General features: G+C 40.2%; 1 non-coding gene across 1 annotated transcript; it reads left to right on the top strand.

The window, feature by feature from the left end:
- Positions 1-19,888: 19,888 nt before the first annotated feature.
- Positions 19,889-19,960, top strand: TRNAH-GUG (transfer RNA histidin (anticodon GUG)). The gene has a single exon. It is a non-coding gene; the product is annotated as a tRNA-His (tRNA).
- The last annotated feature ends 928 nt before the right edge of the window (positions 19,961-20,888 follow it).

The raw sequence follows: 20,888 nt of genomic DNA, 5'->3' as shown, positions 1-20,888 counted from the left end.
TTACTGCTATTTGCAAAAGAAGTGGGCAGTAATTATGGAGCAAGGGAATAATGTCACCATTTCAAATCAGGATGTACCCTATCCCTAACATGTAATTTTTAGACCATCTCCACTTTCATAAGACAATGTTACTCTCAATGATTTACTAAAAAATAAATGAGTAAACTAATAATGATGCTAGGTTCTTAGTCTTGTTTTCTTAATGGATGCCTGTCAGAAGAGAGCCTTTGTAATTCCGTCTCCATACCATATGTCTCTGTTGACATTAAAGTGCTTAGTTCCAAATGAGTTGGCTTCATTCAAGCATCTTAATTCAAGAGTAGATGATTAGATCTTAAGCTAAAAACCTATTAGGATGTAAGCACTTGTATTTTGGAAAAGTATTAAGGGAACATCATAGTGTGGTTGCAGATAAATCCTCCCTATCTAGTAGTGGGTTGGCAGAAATCTCATTTGATCTTCAAACATGACAGACTAGCTTCATGTCAAAGTTAAACACAGAAGGAGAAACCTGCCAATGTTTGTTATACAATACACACACTGGATCATGTCTGTTTTTAGCCTTTGCTAGGAGTTGTTTCAGTGATCCTGTCTTTGAGCAGGGATAGTCAGAGAAGATCAAGTGTCTTTTACATGCAAAAGATACTCTGAGCAGGATTCTGAGATTAGGGCGAGAGCCCACCTTAGTGGGAGTTCTAACGTGAATGCCACACTGTGGTGGGCTTATGCACCCATGAGGCTTCTTAACAGGCACCATGCTACAGAGCATTCACATCCCAAATACTTCCAATCCCTTTGAGAAAGCACATACTGATCTAAATAAGACCCAGTGCCATGATTGTTTCTGCTTTTATTTAACCACATGTGTGGTCCAAACTAATAGGATTCTCCCCTTTTCCTCCCTGCTTGCAGTTAATTTGTTTTAGTCCCTATGTAATCCTGTCATCAGCAGGGCACAGTGATCTTCATATAGGAAATGTAAAAATCATTTGATAACCATCTGCCTAATGTTTTGGTAGACATTTGTTTAGCTTACAGAGCTACTACCAAGTTAGGACTCCTCATCAGGAGTAGACATGTCTACTAGGGAATAGGGCCAGATAGAAAGTCCCAGGGTTGAGATTTTCTCATTATATTCTGACAGATGACCTGTACATGCTATACCACTCCTGAAGAAGGAAACATGAGACTGATAGTATCATTACCTAACTTCAAAAGCACCTCTGCCTACCTGCCTGCCTGCCTGCCTGCCTTCCTTCCGTCTCTCCCTCTTTCCATGCTTCTTTATCTCCATCTCGCTCTCCTTCCTAATTTCCCTTCTCTTTCTTCTTCCTTTTATTTTTTAATGTAAAAATTATCATGGATACCATGAAACAGTAAGGGTGGGTTTTGATTAAAACTGCTAGGGGAATTTGAGTATCTTATACCTCTAACTGTGTAACCCTCAGTGTGTTACCTCTTGGTTCACGTCATTGTTGACAGCTCCTTTATTACTCATTAGAAACACGGATAACCACAGAGAAATAAGAAAGGCTTTATGAGAACAGAAATGTAAATTGCTGCTGGAGAAAGTCAGATGTATATGTCAAAGTAGTTATTGACTTAAACATGAAAACATGAAAAATGAGAGCAGACATCCCAGATTAACTTGTATTGATAATGCCTCGTAACTGTGTCCTTCCCACTCCCCAAGGGGCTTTGAGTACCCTAAAGATATTATGTGGTCCAGACATACAAATTAAAACAGGTTCAGAACTTGAAAAAGAGTAGTCATGCTTGAAATAAATGGGACTTCATGAAAATAAAAATTTTCATGAAAATTCAAATCAAAACATTAAGAACTGAGACCATGGTGGGAAACTCAAGCTGCCTTTCAGTAGAAATATCCCCATCAGGACAAGTTTTCGTACTCTATGCTAAATGGGGGATTAAAGCTCTCTTAAGTCACTGAAATTTAATCAAATTATACAAGCAAGCTCTAAAATATTACAATTTGTATGCGGCAGCTAGATATTTGGACACTAGTTTGATATGTGATAATGCTAAGAAACTACTGTCAAGCTTATGTTAGGCCTGAAATGCTATTGTGGGTTTTTAATTTTTTTAAGTGCTTACCTTTTACACATACATCCTGTGGAAATCCTTGTATTTTAGAGATACAAACTAAGATATTTATGAATAATTGGCCAAGAGTTGATCAATGTTGAAGCTGGATGGTGGGCACATTAAGGTTCAATATTTTATTCTATATTTCTATCTTTAAAATACTTCATAATACAATTCCAAAAGAAAGAAAAAAATACTGTGAAATGTTAAGTATACAACGATGTAATAATCTGGTGAACACCTCTCTACCCACAATGCAGCTAAAGATTTAAAACATATAAATGTTGTTAAAAAAGTTATAAAGCGACTCTTCTACCTGAACTATCTGGCTACCTTTGCGGTGTCCCGCTGGGAGGGTAGGAGCTGGTGTCGACTCATTAAAATTGGTAACACCTCAAATGTTTCCTCCAGCTGGCTAGAGCAGATCTGGATTCAGACTTCTCCAAGGCAGTGTGGTGCCAGCACCTGGACCCAGATCCCTGCTCTAAATAGTTGTATGACCCCCTGTAAAGTTCCAAATTTCTCTGAGTCTCATTTGTGAAAAATATAATTAGCAATACCAACCCTAAAAATGTATTCAAAGCACGACAGACAGTGTCTGTAAATCACATGGCTGGCACTGGGTAAAGTGTAGCTATTTTCTTCAATGTTTTAAAATAAGACATTTAAACATTTCCCAACTGAAATGTATGAGAATCTCTGAACAAATAGTAAATAGATACTTTATGGCCCCTTGATAAATAAAGCCCGGTTTTTGCCACTTATTAAAAAAAAAAAAAAAAGGAAATCATCTTGAAAGTGTTTTAGTAGTTCCCAGGAGTCAGGAGGACAAAGTGAGAATATTTATTTGTGAGTTTGCGGTGGGAGCACGGGGTTGGGGGAGGGCACTGTAACATCTGATTTAAGGGGGTTCTTTCAATGCAGTGCAGGGGGGCACTTAGTTAGAACTGGACAAGGTTTATTATAAATAAAGATTGGAGACGTTTTCAAAGTAGAGAATAAATGATCTTTTGAAATTATTATTCTAAGAAAGGATGATAAATGAAGAGAGGAAATAGATTTGGGGAAAGTTCTTGAAATAAACTATAATATTATCTTCAACTTCAGATTTTTGGGCAAGAGTTTCCTGGAAAAGTAATGTTAGGTCAAAGTAATTTGAAGAGTAAAGTTGTATTAATGTAAACAGTTGAGTGGGTATAGATGTTTTCTGTTCTCAGTTAGACAGAGGGCTTTAAGAATTATATTGTATTGTATTGTATTGTATTTATTTATTTATTTATTGATACAGAGTCTTGCTCTGTTGCCCAGGCTGGAATGCAATGGCGTGATCTTGGCTCACTTGCAATCTTCCCCTCTGGGGTTCAAGTTATTCTTGTGCCTCAGGCTCTCAAGTAGTTGGGACTACAGGCACGTACCACCATGTCGTCTAATTTTTTTGTATTTTTAGTAAAGAGGGGGTTTTACCTTGTTGGCCAGTCTGTTCTCAGACTCTAGACCTCAATTGATCCACCCACCTCAGCCTCCCAAATTGCTGAGATTACAGGTATAAACCACGGCACCCAGCTGAGAAGTGTTTTTGTCTATTTTGACTTTTATTTTTCAGCCCCATCATGAACAGGGATTATATGATAAAAAACAATACATTTCAACAAAATTAACTTCTTTTATATCATATTTTCAACTCACGCATTCTCTGTTGCTTTTTACCATCTCATCTGAATATTTCAGACTGTCTTTAGAACGCAATTATAGCTCTATGCCAGTGATCCTCAACTTTGCCTGCAAATTAGACTCATCTGGGGAGACATGTAAAGTCCTGAAGCCCAGGTTCCGTCTCAGGTCAATTAAATCACAATATCAGGAGTGGTGCATAGGTGTCAGTAAGTTTAAGCTCTCAGTGATTCCAATGTACATGTAAGCTTGAGAACTTTGGGGAATTATAAGACTTTGTTTAGACTCTGACACTAACTACTGACTTTTGAATATTGAAGCAACTTTCAAATGCTGCTAAACATTAGTAGAAAATACTAACAATGACACAGTATTATATACAAACATCCCATCCTTTAAGTTCTGGAATTAAATTGCATCAAATTTTTCAGAAACTTTAAGTTTCATGGCAACCTTCGTCTTTGATCATCCATCCCAGCAACTTCCTTTTCTTCACTGTCTCATAGTGCTGTTCCTTTATTCCACCCTAGCATTGACTCAAACTGGGAGCAACTCCCTTTCTTTGATTTGTGTGGATATCCTGCTATCTCCCAACCCTCGCTTGTGCAAGACTTATGCAGGTGTAGCAGACATTGCTGGAGATTGGAAAAAGGAATGGGAATATTGCAAAAAACATAAAAACCTTAATGAGATTTAGAATATTAGATATCAGCTATCCATGGGATATCAGTAGAGTATTACATATCAGATATCCATGAGGTGACAAGTTCTTTGTCCACCTTGCTTCCTGTACCATTACCACCTACACACCTCTGTGCTTTTGCTTTATTTCTTATTTGCCCCTCTTTTAAGAGAAAATAAAAATTCCTACCCATGTCTTATTCAGAATACTCCATTTGTTTCCAACCTCATCCCCACACTTAGCTTCAGTATTTCCTTTTCATATCTAAAGATTCTTTAGTGTCCTTTACTAGACAAAAAAGCATTCCTTTGGGATTGTACCTTCTCCATCCCAACCATATATATATATATATATATATATATATATATAGTTGTACTTTAGATTCTGGGGTACATGTGAAGAACATGCAGGATCGTTGCATAGGTACATACATGGCAATGTGGTTTGCTGCCTCCATCCCCCCATCACCTGTATCTGTCATTACTTCCCATGTTATCCCTCCCCAACTCCCTACCCCACACTGTCCCTCCCCTAGTCCCCTCCAAGAGACCTCAGTGTGTGATGCTCCCCTCCCTGTGTCCATGTGTTCTCATTGTTCAACACCTGCCTATGAGTGAGAACATGCAGTGTTTGATTTTCCATTCTTGTGTCAGTTTGCTGAGAATGATGGTTTCCAGGTTCATCCATGTCCCTACAAAGGACACAAAATCATCATTTTTGATGGCTGCATAGTATTCCATGGTGTATATGTGCCACATTTTCCCTGTCCAGTCTATCATCAATGGGCATTTGGGTTGGTTCCAGGTCTTTGCTATTGTAAACAGTGCTACAGTGAACATACATGTGCATATGTCTTTATAATAGAATGATTTATAATCCTTTGGATATATACCCAGTAATGGGATTGCTGGGTCCAATGGAATTTCTATTTCCAGGTCCTTGAGGAATTACCACGCTGTCTTCCAAAATGGTTGAACTAATTTACACTCCCACCAACAATGTTAAAGTGTTCCTATTTCTCCACATTCTCTCCAGCATCTGTTGTCTCCAGATTTTTTAATGATCGCCATTCTAACTGGTGTGAGATGTTATCTCAACTAACTAGATTTTTTAAGGAAAAGAAAGCACTGGAGAAATATTACTACTACTCTCATGGGAATTATAATATCCCTTTCCAACTCTTAGAATTTATAAATAGTTAAATAAATTCAGATTTAGATAAAAATGTTTTTTTCAGATACAATCATTTAGTTCCTTATTTCAGCCAATAATTATGCCTACCACCATAGACACTGCAAGATACAAACTTAATAGATGAGAAATATTCCAGGAACACTCAGTTTATTGAGGACATTAAGATAGATTTATATGACATAGTTAAGTTATACATAATACAAGAGACTAATCTTTTGTACAGTGAACTCTGTCCCCAGTAACTGATTTTGGTTTATTGATAGTTACTTTTCTGTGATCCATATTTTCACATTGTATGTTTGCAAATAACCAGGCTTTTTCTCAATCCCATCTATGGTTACATATATGGTCAAACCACAAGTTATATAGTTTTTTGATTTTCTGTCAAGTTTTCTGTATCTGACCGGATCAGTATAGGCTAAAGAATCAATAGAAAATTTCCATTTTCAGGGTAGATACTTTGATCAATCTTCCTTCTATTCATAATTTTAAAACTTGTTTAAATATATGAAAAATATTATCTTAAATTGATCAATGAACTCTAAAGGAAAGAAAGAACTTTCAGCCTGGGAACTGGGGTAATTTGTTGAAACAATTGAGCATGCACTCTTGTTTTTATTACTTCTAAGGTACAGAGAATGGGTGACAAATCCCAGAGCCCACCAAGGTGGAGAGTCCACAATCCTGTATCCCAAAGAGTAATGCTCCCAGAGTAAAAGTAAACTAGAAATAATGTGGCTGCTTCTCTTCACTCCTACTCTCAACCAGATAACTACAAAGAAAACATACTGCTTTTAATCTCGATGCTGAGTGAAGGTGAGAAAAAAAAAAAAGGAAGAAATCACTACTGAGAACTTGTGGCTACAGCTTATCTGAGATTTACAGCCTGAATTCACACTCACTTAGTGGTTTTAAAATCCTCAAGGCAAGAATTTAATTGAGAGTGACCCCAGACTAATTGTACCACTGGGTGAATGATAGAAACAAATGTAGATCCTCTCTGAAGAACATATCTTCTTTCCAAGCCCTAAAGAACCCCCGTGAATACAATTCCAAGAACATGGAGCATATTGCAATAAAAGTTACTAAATGCACGAGGAAATAATGCACCATGAGTAATAACTAAAAACAGAGCATGCATAGATTCATAAGGACTTCAGGTCATGAAAGTTTCAGACACAGGCTATTAAAAATTATGTTTAAATTAAAAATTATTAAATAAATTACAAACTTGAAAATGTGAAATAGAAACTATAAAGCATAACCAAACAGATTTTCAAAGAACTACACTGAACTTATGAAATATAAGATTCTTATGATAAAAATACCTCTGACATCTAAGAAATTTCTGTGTTGGTTTATTCATATGTGATAAAAGCATGTTGGTTCTGCATAAAAAAATAGATGTTCTTATTTATTAGAGATGATCACTAAGGTATATTCGGGGCAAATGTTATTTCAGATGGAATTATGTGATGTCTAAGATCTGTTTTAAAATTTTTCTAAGAAAAATGTGTTTAAAGTTTGTAGGTAGAGAAAGATAAAATAAGATTGTTAAAATGATGATTATTAAAGCTGAGTAATAGGCAGAAGGTGTTCTTACTAAAACTGTTCTCTGTTCTCTTGTGATGTCTTTAAAATTATATTATAATAAGTTTATTTAAGATAGAGTATATTTACCTAGCTAGTATGGGCCTTGATATTGTTAGTTCTCACTACATAATTTTTAAGCATGATTTAAAAATCTATGGTTATACTGTTTTCAAGTCATATTATTACATAGGTGACACACGTAAATTTTCACTGGTTGCTATAAACCACAAGCAGATGTTACATAGAAAAGAAATGAAATGATATATTGGACAGAAGAGAAGTGAAAGCTGAAAAGAAAATTTGTGAACTGTAAAAGAGATCTGTAGAAATTATCCAGAAAGAAGCGTAAGCAAACAAAACAATAGTAAAAATAAAGACAGAGACATGTGGGGTGTAACAAGAACATGTAATGTAGGTTGGAATGGAGTCCCAGAAGGATAAGACAAGGGGAGTTAAGCAGAGACAGTATCTGAAGACATAATGGCTAAGGGTTTTTCAGAACTGAAAAAATGTTCCAACCCACAGATTCAAGCCCAATTAATCCTAAAGAGTATAATTAAAAAGAAATCCATACTTACACATGCTATTGTAAAATTAAAAACAGTAAGAAATCACAACATACAAACAAAACCAAAACCAAAATAAATAAATGACCTTAAGAGGAGACAGTACCAAAGGCACGCTCTTCAGGTGAGCGTGTCTGAAAGCACCTTTCTCAGCAAGGAAAGCTGGAAGAGAGTGTGATTATACTCCAATATGCTAAGAGAATCTGGAATTCTATGCCTAGTGGAAATGTACTTCAGAAATGAAGATTAAATCAAAACATCTTCATATACACAAAACCTGAGCCAGTGTGTTACCAGAAAACTCTCTAATGGCAATTCTAAAGGATGTTCTTTAGCCATCAAGAAAATGCCCTCCAATCAAATATTAAAGATGCAAGAAGAAAAGAAGAGCCTGAAAAGTGGTAAATGTGTTAGTGAATCAAAATAAGTATTGGCTGTATAAAACAATAAACAGCGTCAGGCTAATCTCATTTGGGAACACAGCATAAATCCTACACAAAATTTCATAAAACCAAAACAGCAATGCTCCAAAACAATAGAACATAATGACCAAATTAGACTTATTTCAGAAATGCAAGGTTGGTTTAATATTTGAAAATTTGGAAATTAATGCACACATTGACAGATTAAAGGAGAAAAACTGATCAAATAGAAGCCAGAGTGTTTGCTAAAATTTAATACTCATTTTATGATCTGAATTCTAAAAATATCAAAATTTTTTATGCCAATTGGCAATAGGAGGTAACTTCCCTAACCCAATAAAAGGCATCTATAAAAACTTACAGTAAATATTATAGTTAATGTTAGTCATGATAAGAATGCTCTCTTGAAGACCGGGAAAAAGATAAAAATGCCTGCTATCACCCCTTTTATTCAAACTTGTCCTGTAGATTCTAGCCCTCACAATGATAAAAAAAAAAAAATGATTAAAGTGATCACTATTTGCAATGATATGTATGGTTATAAAAACAAGAGACCCCCAAAATATACAGGTTAACTATTAAAATTCATTAAAGAGTTTGGCAAGTTTGCCAAATAAAAACCTATACAGAAAAATCAACTACATTCCTATGTACCAGCAACAAATAGTTGGGGCCAAAAAACCACCAAACAGCACTGAAAAGAAACAAACGACAGCTATACACATCAGCATGAATGAAGCTCACAAACATGAATATAAGAAGCAAGCCACAGAAAAATGCATACTATCTTGTTCCATGTATATAAAGTTCAAAAACAAGCACAGTTAAACGGTTTATGGTTGAGGAATGCATATTATAGGTGGTAAGGCAAGAAAGAAAAACAGGGGAATGATTATCTTGTAACTGAGGATTAGCTGCCTCTTGGAGAAGGCAGATAGTGCACAAGGGCTTTTACAGTCCTTGTAATATTGTGTTTTAAATTGGTTAAGCTTATTTTCTTGTCTAAATTATTAATAATGTACATTGTTTTTATATTCTTCTGACACATTTAACCATTTTTTTTAAAGTCAAAGAGTAAACAGGTATAAGGACAAAATTTGCTAAATGTTAAATGCCTGGATAAGGAAACGTTGGCTATATCATCTGAGATTTTTGTTTTCTTTTCCCCAATACATTTCTGTGTCTTTCAGCATCTAATAATGAAAACAAATCTTTCTCTCTGGCATGAGGTTAAGTAACACTTTCAGAGATAACTCACTCTTATTTAGAGGCTCATCCATTCTCAGAGTTTCAACAATTACCCTTATGCTCATGACTTTCCAAACTCTATTTTTATTGCTTTCCATCACCCAGCTGAAGTCTCAATTTTTTCTAGCCATTACCTTCTAGGTAGGACCACTTGAATGACCTACTGTTGCCTGAAACTCTGTGTCTGGTTTGATGATCTATGTTGAACTTATGAATACTCTTCTGAAATCTACACTCTCTCCCTAAATGTGGTCTTTCACTGCCGTGGTCACAGCTTCCAAGCCTCCTATTCCAACCCTAAGCCTCTCTTGTGAGTTCCAGGTTCGTGTGTCCAACAGCATATTTGATATCTCAATTTGGATCTTTAGTTGGCTTCTCAAACTGACACATCAAATTTTACGTGATTAGGGCCATGAAAATCATAAATATGCTTAGAAAATGACAAATAATTTTGCTTTGCTGGTCTTAGTACGAGGGACTGAACATACTAAGAAATGTTACCAGAAAAATAGTTTGGGCACATACACCAAAGAGCCTTTGATGTTTTGTTTAACAGTTTGGACTTTGTGGACAATGGACAGTAACAGAGGAATTTTTATTTTCTGTTCTTTTTTCATCGAGTAAATATTAATTGAGGACCTTCCACATGTTAGGTAGATAGTATGCTCAGCAGCGAGAATACATCCGCATCTGTAAGTCAGTTTCTGTCTTTATCAGCGTTACGGTCTATTGTGAGATTTATGCCACTAGATTTGCATTTTAAAATGATAACTTTGTACATGTGAAAAAGTAAAGGGTGAAACCACAGGCAAAAGTAGGAAGGCAAGAATGCTGAGTGCTTGGACTAAAATAATCGGGAAGTAAAGATGAAGAGATATTCCCAAGAGTATTAAGAGGAGGACATGTTGCAGCTGGGGTCAGGTTAGAATAAATGGAATGGAGAAGCATGGCTTAGAAAGGGACTGAGGATGGCATTGAAGTTTTCATCTGGTTCATGAAGCTTGGGGAATGGCAGTGCCTTTACCTGAGATAGGTGATGTGGAAGGAGAAGAAGGGCAGGTGGGTGGGAGACACCTGACTTTAGTTTGGACAGTGGACCTGCAATGCCTATGAAACAGCAAGGAGACTGAGTAGCTCATTAGAAATATCGCAACATGTTTTAGGAGAAAAGCTTCAGGTGAAGGCACTGGTTTGGGAGCCCACCTATAGGAAGTAATAGCTGAGCATGGAGGATGGAGGCCGGTAGCATGCAGACCGCCAAGGAGGAGAGCCGATCATTCACGTGACATACAAGAAGAAAAATTTGGCACCGCCCGACTGATTAGTCTCAGCACTGCCATAACAAGCTGTGAACCTTGACCTCCCTTTCCCAAAGTTCTGTGAGTCTGCCTCCCACCGTCCTGCATTCTGGAAAGGACAGAAGCAACACCACAGATAGGCAGAAGAGTCATGGGATGGGAGGATTTAAAGATCTGTGAAAGGTTTGGCTGCCATCACCCTGGGATTGGTCACGTTGCAAGTGTGTCCCTGGGTCAAAGCATTGTGCATAATAGCCTTCCGCAGACTGCAAACACTAGACCTGATAGAAGAAACATGTTCTAGTTATACACATTAGTAATACCATTGTTACTCACAAAAATAGCAGCTCATGGTTTGTTATGGGACAAGTTGTGTCCCCTCAAAAAGAAATGCTGGACTGGAATCCCCAGCTCCTCAGAACATGACCTTATTCAGATAGTGTCTTTACAAGGAAAATCGAGTTTTATAGGACCAGTGTCCTAGCAAAAGGCAAAGTTGGAAAGGAGATGGACACACACACGCACAAAGATAAAGACAGAGATTAGGGTGATAACAAGCCAGGGAACACCAAAAATGACCAGCAAACCCTCAGCTGGGGGAGAGGCCTGGGACAGATTCTCCCTTCCAGCCCTCAGAAGGAACCAGCCCTGCTGGCTCCTTGTAGCCCCTAGAACTGTAAGGCGACCCATCTCTGCTGCTTAAGCCACCCAGTGGTGGTGCTTTGTTATGGCGGCCCTAGCGGACTCATACATGACCATGTTTTACTGGACATTTGATCAGATGCATTTTTTGCTCATGCTCTTTTGATCCTCGCAACGACCCCGGTGGAAGACATTATTAGGTAACCTCTTCTACAAGGTAGGAAACTAAAACAATCAGAGATGCATGTTCCTGTGTGATAAGACACAGGACACAGAAATTTTAATGGGGGGAACATCAGGGAATTTCACACCTGGGGCCCAGTACACTAACCAGCCTGGTAGGAGAGGGTGGCGGTTAAGCGAGGGGGACCCAGCGTCAGCCTCCTGGGTTCCAGTCCCAGCCCTGGCAGCTCCAGCTGTGTGGTCCCAAGCAAGCTCCTTCACCAGCTTTGCACCTTGATATGATGAAGAAAATCATATCTGAGGTTCTCCTGAGGATGAAATGAGCTAATTCCTGTGAAGTGTTTAGCATAGTGCCTGCTGTATTACTATGTACCCAATGAATGGTAGCTATTTTAAAATAATCATTCATGGGAAATTACAAGGGACCAGAGAAGCCCTTCAGTAATTTTGAGGGTAATACAATCATAGTTGCCTCTCGTAAATGTCCTGTACAAAGGGTCTGTAATAAATACATTGTATATATTTAATGGTCTCTGGGTGTCTAGGGGTGGGGATGGATAGTAACTACTGCTTATTCCACAAGCAGACTTGGTCACTTGGTGATTCTCTTCCAGGGACCATTCACTCATCACTGGGGAAGGCCCTCTCCTGAGGTCAGACTCATCTTGACCGCCCAGGAAGCTGCTTGTTGTAGTAATAAGGATTGAAGCTGCCTTGTTAGATGTCAGGCAGGAAAAAAAGAGAATTGTGGATTATATGCAACTGGGAATTCATCAGTTAAAAGGTCAGAACATGAAATATTGGTTTTGATATAGATGGATCCCACATGCTTTGAACTTTAAAAATCACCACATAAGGTTTCACTATAAGCATGTTCACCATAAAGGGACTTCACTACACAAATAACGAGAAAAGAAACGAAATCTCCATCCTGAATTTTAAAAATGCAATTAAAATCGGCGCAGACCCACTGAGCCTTGCCAAATCCTGCTTTAAATAACAGTTTGGAGAATCACAAACTTCAATTACTTTTGGCAATGTCTTGGTTTTCCATGAGGCACTACAGGTTATTAAATGTCGTAGTTATTTAGCTTGCTAATGAATAGTTTATCCTACATTCAATTAGGCTGGTTTTCCCTGCTTTTCTTCTTTCTTTTTTTTTCTCTCTCTCCTTTTTTTTTTTTTTGAACCCACTCAAAGAATTGATGATAATTAAGGGAAGGCTGTCAAGGGTCCAGGGTGTTTTTATCAAGATATCTTTATAGTTCTAGGGTTACCTAGGGTAAAACTCTGGCTTCATCTTGCAAACCTAATATCTATCCTCCACATCAGGAATGGCTGGCATCATAATGACAATAGTAAGAAAAATTGCAGTTGTATGTTCTACTCAACACCTTTCAAGCCATTCTAAATATTTCACATTTTTCTCTTAATACCTTTGTGTAGTAGAAAAGGAGCAGGTTTATTATTCTTTTTAAAGTCAATGAGGCAAAGGAGGATAAATGAATGTTCCCAGATTATAAACTTCATCATGAACAAAGCAGAAGGAAACATGAACAGGTCAAGTGGTGTTAATTCTGTGTCCATTTCACTGCATTATCCAGTTCCCTGGTTTCTCTCTCACTCTCAGGTGGCTGAGGCATTGCTACCAGGGGATGCAAATAATATTTTCATGTATTTTGAATCACCAGATTATCAAGGTGTGATCAGTTGAACAGCAGTCTCTTCCTGATCCGTGATGTGCTTGTTTATCTCACAGCCCCACTTCAATCAGGAGATACTGTGTCCCTAGTGATTTCTGACAATCACAGAGAAGGTCAAAATTGGACATAGACCGTGTGCAATTCAACAAGTCTATTTGTGAAATGTATTTTAGAAGAGGCAAAATTAAAATCATCAATAACAAAACACCTAACCATAAGAAAAATAGACCAATTAAAGAGCCCTTCAATGAGTATCAGCTCCTTCTGCAAGTCTAAAATGAGGCCACACTTTAGGGATTGTGACTCACACCCAGGCCAATTCAGAATTTTGATCTAGTCAGCCTGTGCTCTGTCCTAGGTGCTACGGTGAAGTGTGAGGGAGACAGAAAGATGAGGAAGGCACAGCCAGCCCCTTGCCGAGCTCTGTGGCAGTGGACTGCCCCAGCCCCACCCCAGCCCACACCAGGTGCCTTATGCATGTGAGGGCTCAGCCCTTTTCAGAGCAAGCTCGTTGTTACCACTGTAAGAACAAATCCAGACAAAAAGTAGGTCCACTAGGTGAGCCAAGTGCCTGGATGGTTCTACACAGAACGACTTTGAGGAATGACTTCCAGCTCCCATGTGGCTCAAACACCCCTTCTCCCTCTAATCCCCACCCCAAAGTTCTTCTCCTGCCCTGCCCACTTAGCTCCTGACTGAATTGACTGCGGTACCGGCTCATACAGGGCAGAAAGGGCAATATGTCAGCACCAAACTGGGGCAAGCTGCTTCTGCCTTGGGGGTATTTTCAATCCTTACTCGTGGATTTTGCCTCTCTGCTTGTTTTCCACACATGCCCCTGCCACGCCCCTATCTCTGGGAATGGAAACACCTGGCCAGACCCTGAGGCACCCTGGCCCCTCTGGTGTCCAACTCACCCCTTGGCTCTGACCACTTCTTATAAACAGAGCCCAGTCCCTAAACCTCAGGCCACTCCTGGGACCTGGCATATACCAGCTCTCCTGGCACCTTCTCTTTCTGGCCTGAAGCTCAGAGAAGCTCACTCCTACATCTGGGCTGGCCAAAATACAGCTAATATTTATTAAGCACTTACTAAGTAGCAGGCACTCTTTTAAGCACACTGTATGTTTATTCAAGCCTCACAAGAGCCATAGAAAGTAGTTGTTATTATTATCCCCTTTTTATAAAGGAAATTTAAACACAGCAAGATTAAATCATTTGTCCAAGGCTATCAGCCCCAGAGCTTCAAGTAGCCTGTGCCTCGTTGTGTCACCCAAGCTGGAGTGCAGTGGCGTGAGCTCTGCTCACTACAGCCTGGACCTGCTGGGCTCAGGGGACCCTTCCACCTCAGCCTCCCAAGCAGCTGGGACTACAGGCCTGTGCTCCCGTGCCCGGCTGTCTTTTGATTTTTTGCAGAGAGGAGATTGAGATTTCACTTTGTTGCCCAAGCTGTTCTCCATCTCTGGCTTCACGTGATCCTCTTGCCTCAGCCTCGGCCTCCCAAAGTGCTGAGATTTTAGGAAGGAGCCACCACGCCCAGTCTAAAACTTCTTAAAGAAAAGTCGCTCCACAGCGATCGGTTGGAACCCTCTTGGCCATAAATCCAGAATGCTGACTGGGTCCCTTCCTGCCAACACTTTTCTTTCTTAAAACCTCAGAATCTTAATGTGATGGGAAGAGAAAATGTGGTCGTTGGGGGTGTTCCCGGGCTCTCCACTACTCAGCCGTCCCTCTCTCCACCCCATGTCCCTTCCTCGATGTCCTGTTGCCACCCTTTCTACACGCAGAGCCCTCATTCTCTGCCGCCCCAGGCCTTCAGCTGTTCTCCGGGCTCTTTGTTATTACACATTGTCATTAATGGATCAGCCCCCCTCACAAGGTTTCCAAATAGAGGCCTGACCCGCCAGATCGTAAAGGTTAGGCCCGTGTATTCCAGGGGGCTGTGTCAGATGAGGAATTCTATTAGAAAGCTTTGCATCTGGAGTTTTCTAATGGTGCCTTCAGGCAAAAAAAATTAAAATTGAACCACCAACCAGCAACCCCTCCCCACCCCCACCGCCCCCTTTCCAGCTTTTCCCGCAGCAAGCTTTCTGACTTGGTTAGATAGAATTCATTAATAAGCAAGGGGGAAAATCACTCCAGGCAGTTTACTCTCGAAAACGTAAACTGTTAAAACATTTTGTGGTTATAAGAATTCTGAAAATAATGCGTTGTTCTCTGGTGTTTCATGCTCTCTCGGGATCGATTTTCTGACACACACAGGAAGCGTTGAGACGGTCACTTCTGAGACCATTGAGCGCCCAGCATTTCTTTATGATGGGGATGTATCTGGAAGCTTGAAATCTGGAGCTGCCATTTACTTGGGCTTCCTGGGTTTTCAGCTATCTTATATTTTTCCCTAAAAATATGATTTATTTCCATGAATGTGTGTAGCGTATGAGCAATCCTTGGTACTCTTACAAGCATGAGATTTGTCCAGCCTTTCTCTCCTTCCCTCCCTGCTTCTCAGTTCCTCCCATCTACCCCCTACCAATCTCTCTCTCTCTCTCTCTGTCTGACACACACACACACACACACACACACACACACACACACACACACTCTGTGATGGGGGTGGTGTTCTAGAAAGTACCCAAGAAACAAGAGACAGGACTCTGGGAGGAGGGAACCGTGGAGCCTTCATTGCAGGGGGGTTCCCAACCTGTCTTTGTCTGAAAACTGGGCACTGGGCCAGCCTCAGCCCCACGGATTGCCACTCTTGGCCTCCAGCCCAGTGATGGATCTGACTGTCATTTCCCTACCCCCAGCGAGGCAGGAGGCACACTGAGAAGAGGGCCAAGCAGGAGAACACAGAGCTTGGCCTGGGAAAAGGGGTAGGAGTGGCAATGCTGGATATAGGACTCAGCTGGGGAGGTGGGCGACCCCTCCGGTCCTGGCCCGCCTGTCAGCTCCTGGCTCCTCTGTTAGAATCCATTATAAACAGCCAGGGAGAGGAACGACTCCATCAGAAGACGTCACCAGGAGGCCAGAGGAGAGGCAGGAAAGCCGGGCTCTCTCACGTGGAACAATGAGCCCCTGCTAAACATCCATCTTATTTTTAAAACTCTGAAAGGGGAAGTCAGCAGTCTTTGGGAATGAATTCCATAGTTGAATGCCCGGCACAAGCACGAACTTCTTGCTTACACCCAACTTAAATCACTTATGTAACAGACCGATCCCTATTTATTTAAAATGTGTTGCCATAGGCAGAGAAATAAGGCTGACAACATTTGGAAGCCGACAAAGGGACAGCTTCCGTGAACTTAAGAAAGCACATAAAAGATCATTAGAATAGCTGTAAGATTCTCCTGCTTTGAATAGGTGTTTTCTCCACACTTTTTTACATTTGGCCATTGTTTGTAAATGTATTTCCCTATATTAAATGTATAGCATGTCAGAGGTGTAAAGAATCTGAAAGGTCATGTAGCCCAATTTCCCTTACCTTTCTGACGAGGAAATAGAGACTCAGAGAGGCCAAGAGCTTAGTCCAGGGTCACACAGAGAGAAGGGCTAGAGAAAGGACTGGAACCCAGACACAGCAGGCCACTTTCTCCTCTGTCTCTTTCTCTCTTTCTCTCTCCTCCCTCTCTTTCATAACGCCTTCCCCGCCTTTCTCAACTTCAACCTAATTTGAAAACTTTAAGGCAGTACGTATTTCCGTCCAGGGTGCCCACTCGTATGTTCTCTCTATTCCTCTGTACCTCAGTCACTCGACGACGAACTGTGTGAAATCACGATCTGTTTGTTTTCTTGTCCGTTGAATCCTTAAGCTTCAGAACCGATAACCTGAACCATAGTAGATCTCAACAAGTCTTTGTGAGTCGTGAATGAATTAGGGGGAGAGTGATCATGATGTCACCACTGACACAGCACAATCAGAGAAAAAGAAAAACCAGGTGGTAGGTTGCAAAGACGGTGCCAATGCCATCAGAAACCAGGTTTCGGTTCCATGGATTTTTCCCTTTGTAGTGAGTCACAGGTATTGGTGCCTGTGGAAGAAATCCGAATGCATATCCTAAGAAGACAGGGAGTGGACAGGAGATATTTGGTAACTGTTCAAAAGCCCATTTCACTCTAACGGGCAAGAACCTTTCAATCTATCCACACAGTGACTAGCATCAAGTAAAGGAGAAGCCCGTACAGATGCAAATGAAAGCCTCGCCCGGTGAACACTTCTGCATGTCAGGGTTTGCTCCCTGATCATGAGTATCTTGAGGCTCGCAGCCTCGTAGACATCTCCACGCTGAGATTCACCACTTGTGGCATGGCTGGAAGTCCTAAGTGATGTTCACCTAAGATGATCAGCTCTCTGCTTTCCTGGCATACGGCAGGGGTGCCCTGCCTTGTGCTTTTAGAGCAGGCTGAGGCCGTGGAAGCAGATCTAGCCAGTGAGTTGTAAAACAAGCTTTTCCTTGCTGGTTCCGGAATCTGCAGAAATCTCTTTCCATTTGCCAAAGCAATAAGCCGTGTTCATAACAGTGGTTGTTACTTAGCCTGGTTCCCTGAGTGAGGAGACAGAGGGCAGGGCCATGCAATGAATGTGGATCAGTGCAAGGGAGGGAAAGGCTTCCTTATAGCAAGCCACATAGTATGACCTAGGCTGACAGATCCAACGTGTGAAGTAATTTAAGGAGGTTAATGAATGTGACATTTATTAGTATTAAATTCTGTAAGAGAAAGTTATTCCTTCTTCAGATCTTTTGTGGTCATTCCGAAGAGTCCAGAGGAAGCCTAGTTCTGAGGCTGACGAGGCCTTAACAGAGTTCCTGCCCACTTTCCTTTTAAACACAGAGCAGAGCTTGAGCTTGGAGCTCAGAGTGCTAGGATTTCATTGGGTTGGTTTGTTTACACATTTTGTTTCATAGTGACCTCTATTTATGGAATGTGATACTATGTTTTTTAAATACATGGAATGTTATAAACTTTGCTTTGAAAATGTATATGTTTAAATTAACTAACATTTCTACTGTGCTTACTACAACGGACCTATTTTAGGTTGTTGACATGTACTTATCTGTTTAACCCTCATAACAATCCTCCAAAGTCTTTGCTACTTTTATCTCCACTGAATACATGAGAAAACAGAGGCACAGAGGTTAATAAGCAGCCCAAGCTCCCCCGGTTAGTAAGTGACAGAGCCAGAATCCAAATCCAGATAGTCTGATTCCAAAATTGTATGCTGTGAGTTGATCTTTTAAAAATATTATTTCTCCTGTGGTTCAGTTGGTACCTGCCCAGAGCAAAAATTATGACGGTGGTACACGAATGACTGGACTTTGGGAAACAATTATGTCCTCTTTTGTTGATCAGGAGATTTGGTTTGCCCCCTGCTCTCAGGGTGACCTTTCACCAGACTCAGCCGCATGTATTTCTGTTCAGGCCAGAGAGCGCCTTGCCTGCTTCCTGCATAGAGCATGCAGCGCTCAGGAGCAGGAACTCCAAACAAGAGTCTTCTGTGTGGCCATAGAGGCGGATGTATTTGTGAGAGACTGAAGAAAAGGAGAAGGGGCTAGAGATGATCACAGGGGAGTGAGTGAAATGTGTGTCTGAAATGTTTATCTTCAGAGATGTCCTCCTCCTAGAAGCTTTGGAGCTATGGGGACCTGATCAATACCTGCGTGAGGCTCTTACCGGCCACATACAGTGCCAGCTAGCTCCAGCTGTTCCCAGGCCCTCTCTGTTGAGAGAAATTAAAGGAGGCACCCTGATAGCAATCCATTGATTACAAATAGATATTTCTGTGCATTTTGTTTTAAGACTTTCAGCCCTTGGAATATCTTGTGTAGACTACTACTACTTCCATTTTTACAACAAAGAAATAGAAAATAAATTTTCTCTTGAAACTTAACTAGCATAGAAGACTCCAGTTTCTTTGTTAGGTTGCTAATGTTATTGGGAAGCTTTTCTTGATGAGATTATTGTAGCTTTAAGGCCTATATTCTGGCAGGGAGAAAAATCACTTCAAGGATCAATGGATTTGAAAGGGAGCCTTTCCTGTCGGGATGTACTGACTTTGGCTTCCTTTAATAGGAAAAGCAAGTCTTTCTGAGTCTCTGCAGTCCTCAGGCCATTTTGTTCTTGCTATATCTTTTATGGTTGTGCTGCCTAAGCAAATGGGAATAAGACTAGTGGTGAAAAAAATGCACAGAAGAGGCTCAGACTCTTGTTATTCAATGCAACATTATTGGTGGTGGTGGTTGGGAGTGTGAAATCTGTATTCATTATTAATTAAGCATAGGAACCATTAGTCAACAGACTGGTATCTCTTAGTCTTTTACCTTCATCACCATTTCCTGGACAGCGAACCCAGTGAATCCTCTCCTATTACAATTTTCCCAATCAGCCAAGAAGATGATGTTAGTTTTATGTTCAAGTAGTTTGTTATTGTTCCTCTAAATAATTAGAAATTATGGGAACACAGCTTCTCTTTCCCAATATTAAGCAAGTGTACGTATTTAGGCAATAGATGGCAGTGTTTCCACAAATTTTAATATTGCAATAGCTCTTAGAGAAAGCTTAGTGTTCAGTTCTTCCGTAGCTTGCCGTGATCGTATAGTGGTTAGTACTCTGCGTTGTGGCCGCAGCAACCTCGGTTCGAATCCGAGTCACGGCAGGAGGGGAGAAGGTTTTTGGAAGAGAAAGAGACTGATCCCAAGCTGTACTGCGTCTAAACAACATTTGCAACCAGACATGCAATCATGAAAATCAATAAAACAGAAACCGCTACAAATATTTTCAACTTTAGGGAGATGACATATGCAGAGTGACTTTATTAATGCACTAATCCTGTTGCAAGTGTGTTGTGTGTGGGGTTTTTTATTTGCATTGACGGGTAATGTGATAAAACTGGAGTGTAGTGGGCATGTAATTATTATTAATTACAACTACTTAAGCTCTGCTTTGAGCAGACTCGTCAAGTCTGCTTGCTTTTGAGCCTTGCCAGGGCTATACAGTAATAACAACCCTGAATTATTTGGAAAGATGTCAGCAGTAGATGTGGAAATCCTGTTTAACCAGGCATGAATTGTTGTTTGGAGGGTTTTTTTCAGGATGACAGAGAGAAAATGAACTGTCCCTTATCAGTAATTGCAGGAAACATTTTGTTTCTATGATATGAACTGGCTGTAATTTAACTTTCCTGCATCGTTGGATAATGTACGAAGCCAGTTGTTGCTCAAAACGAAAATCTCTGAAGTGGGCATTTGGGTCTGATAAAGGGCATATTATAAGTAGACAATGGGGCTCAGACAATAAATAATGTCCATATATGGCAAAAAAAAATTAATGACATTTTCCAAAAGACTGGGGTTTGTATTATAAGTGGTTAAATGTTGAATTAATGTGAGAAACACAGCTTTAATGGGCCTTTCTCCAGGACTTAAAAACATGAACAATACAGCCTGCAAATGTCAACTGTAAGTATGTTATAATGAGGTTTTACTGCTCTAAAATTATAGCCCACTATGTTTTAAATAAGGGGTCACTAGAAGGTGCCTTTTAGTGCCCCTAACCCCCATCTCACAGACAGCCTAGCAAAAATT

Source organism: Saimiri boliviensis, chromosome 2 (genome assembly GCF_048565385.1).
Source record: "Saimiri boliviensis isolate mSaiBol1 chromosome 2, mSaiBol1.pri, whole genome shotgun sequence".
NCBI classification, from domain to species: Eukaryota; Metazoa; Chordata; class Mammalia; order Primates; family Cebidae; genus Saimiri; species Saimiri boliviensis.
The sequence above is the reverse complement of the archived record's forward strand: the minus strand, read 5'-3'. Positions and strand labels throughout refer to the sequence as shown.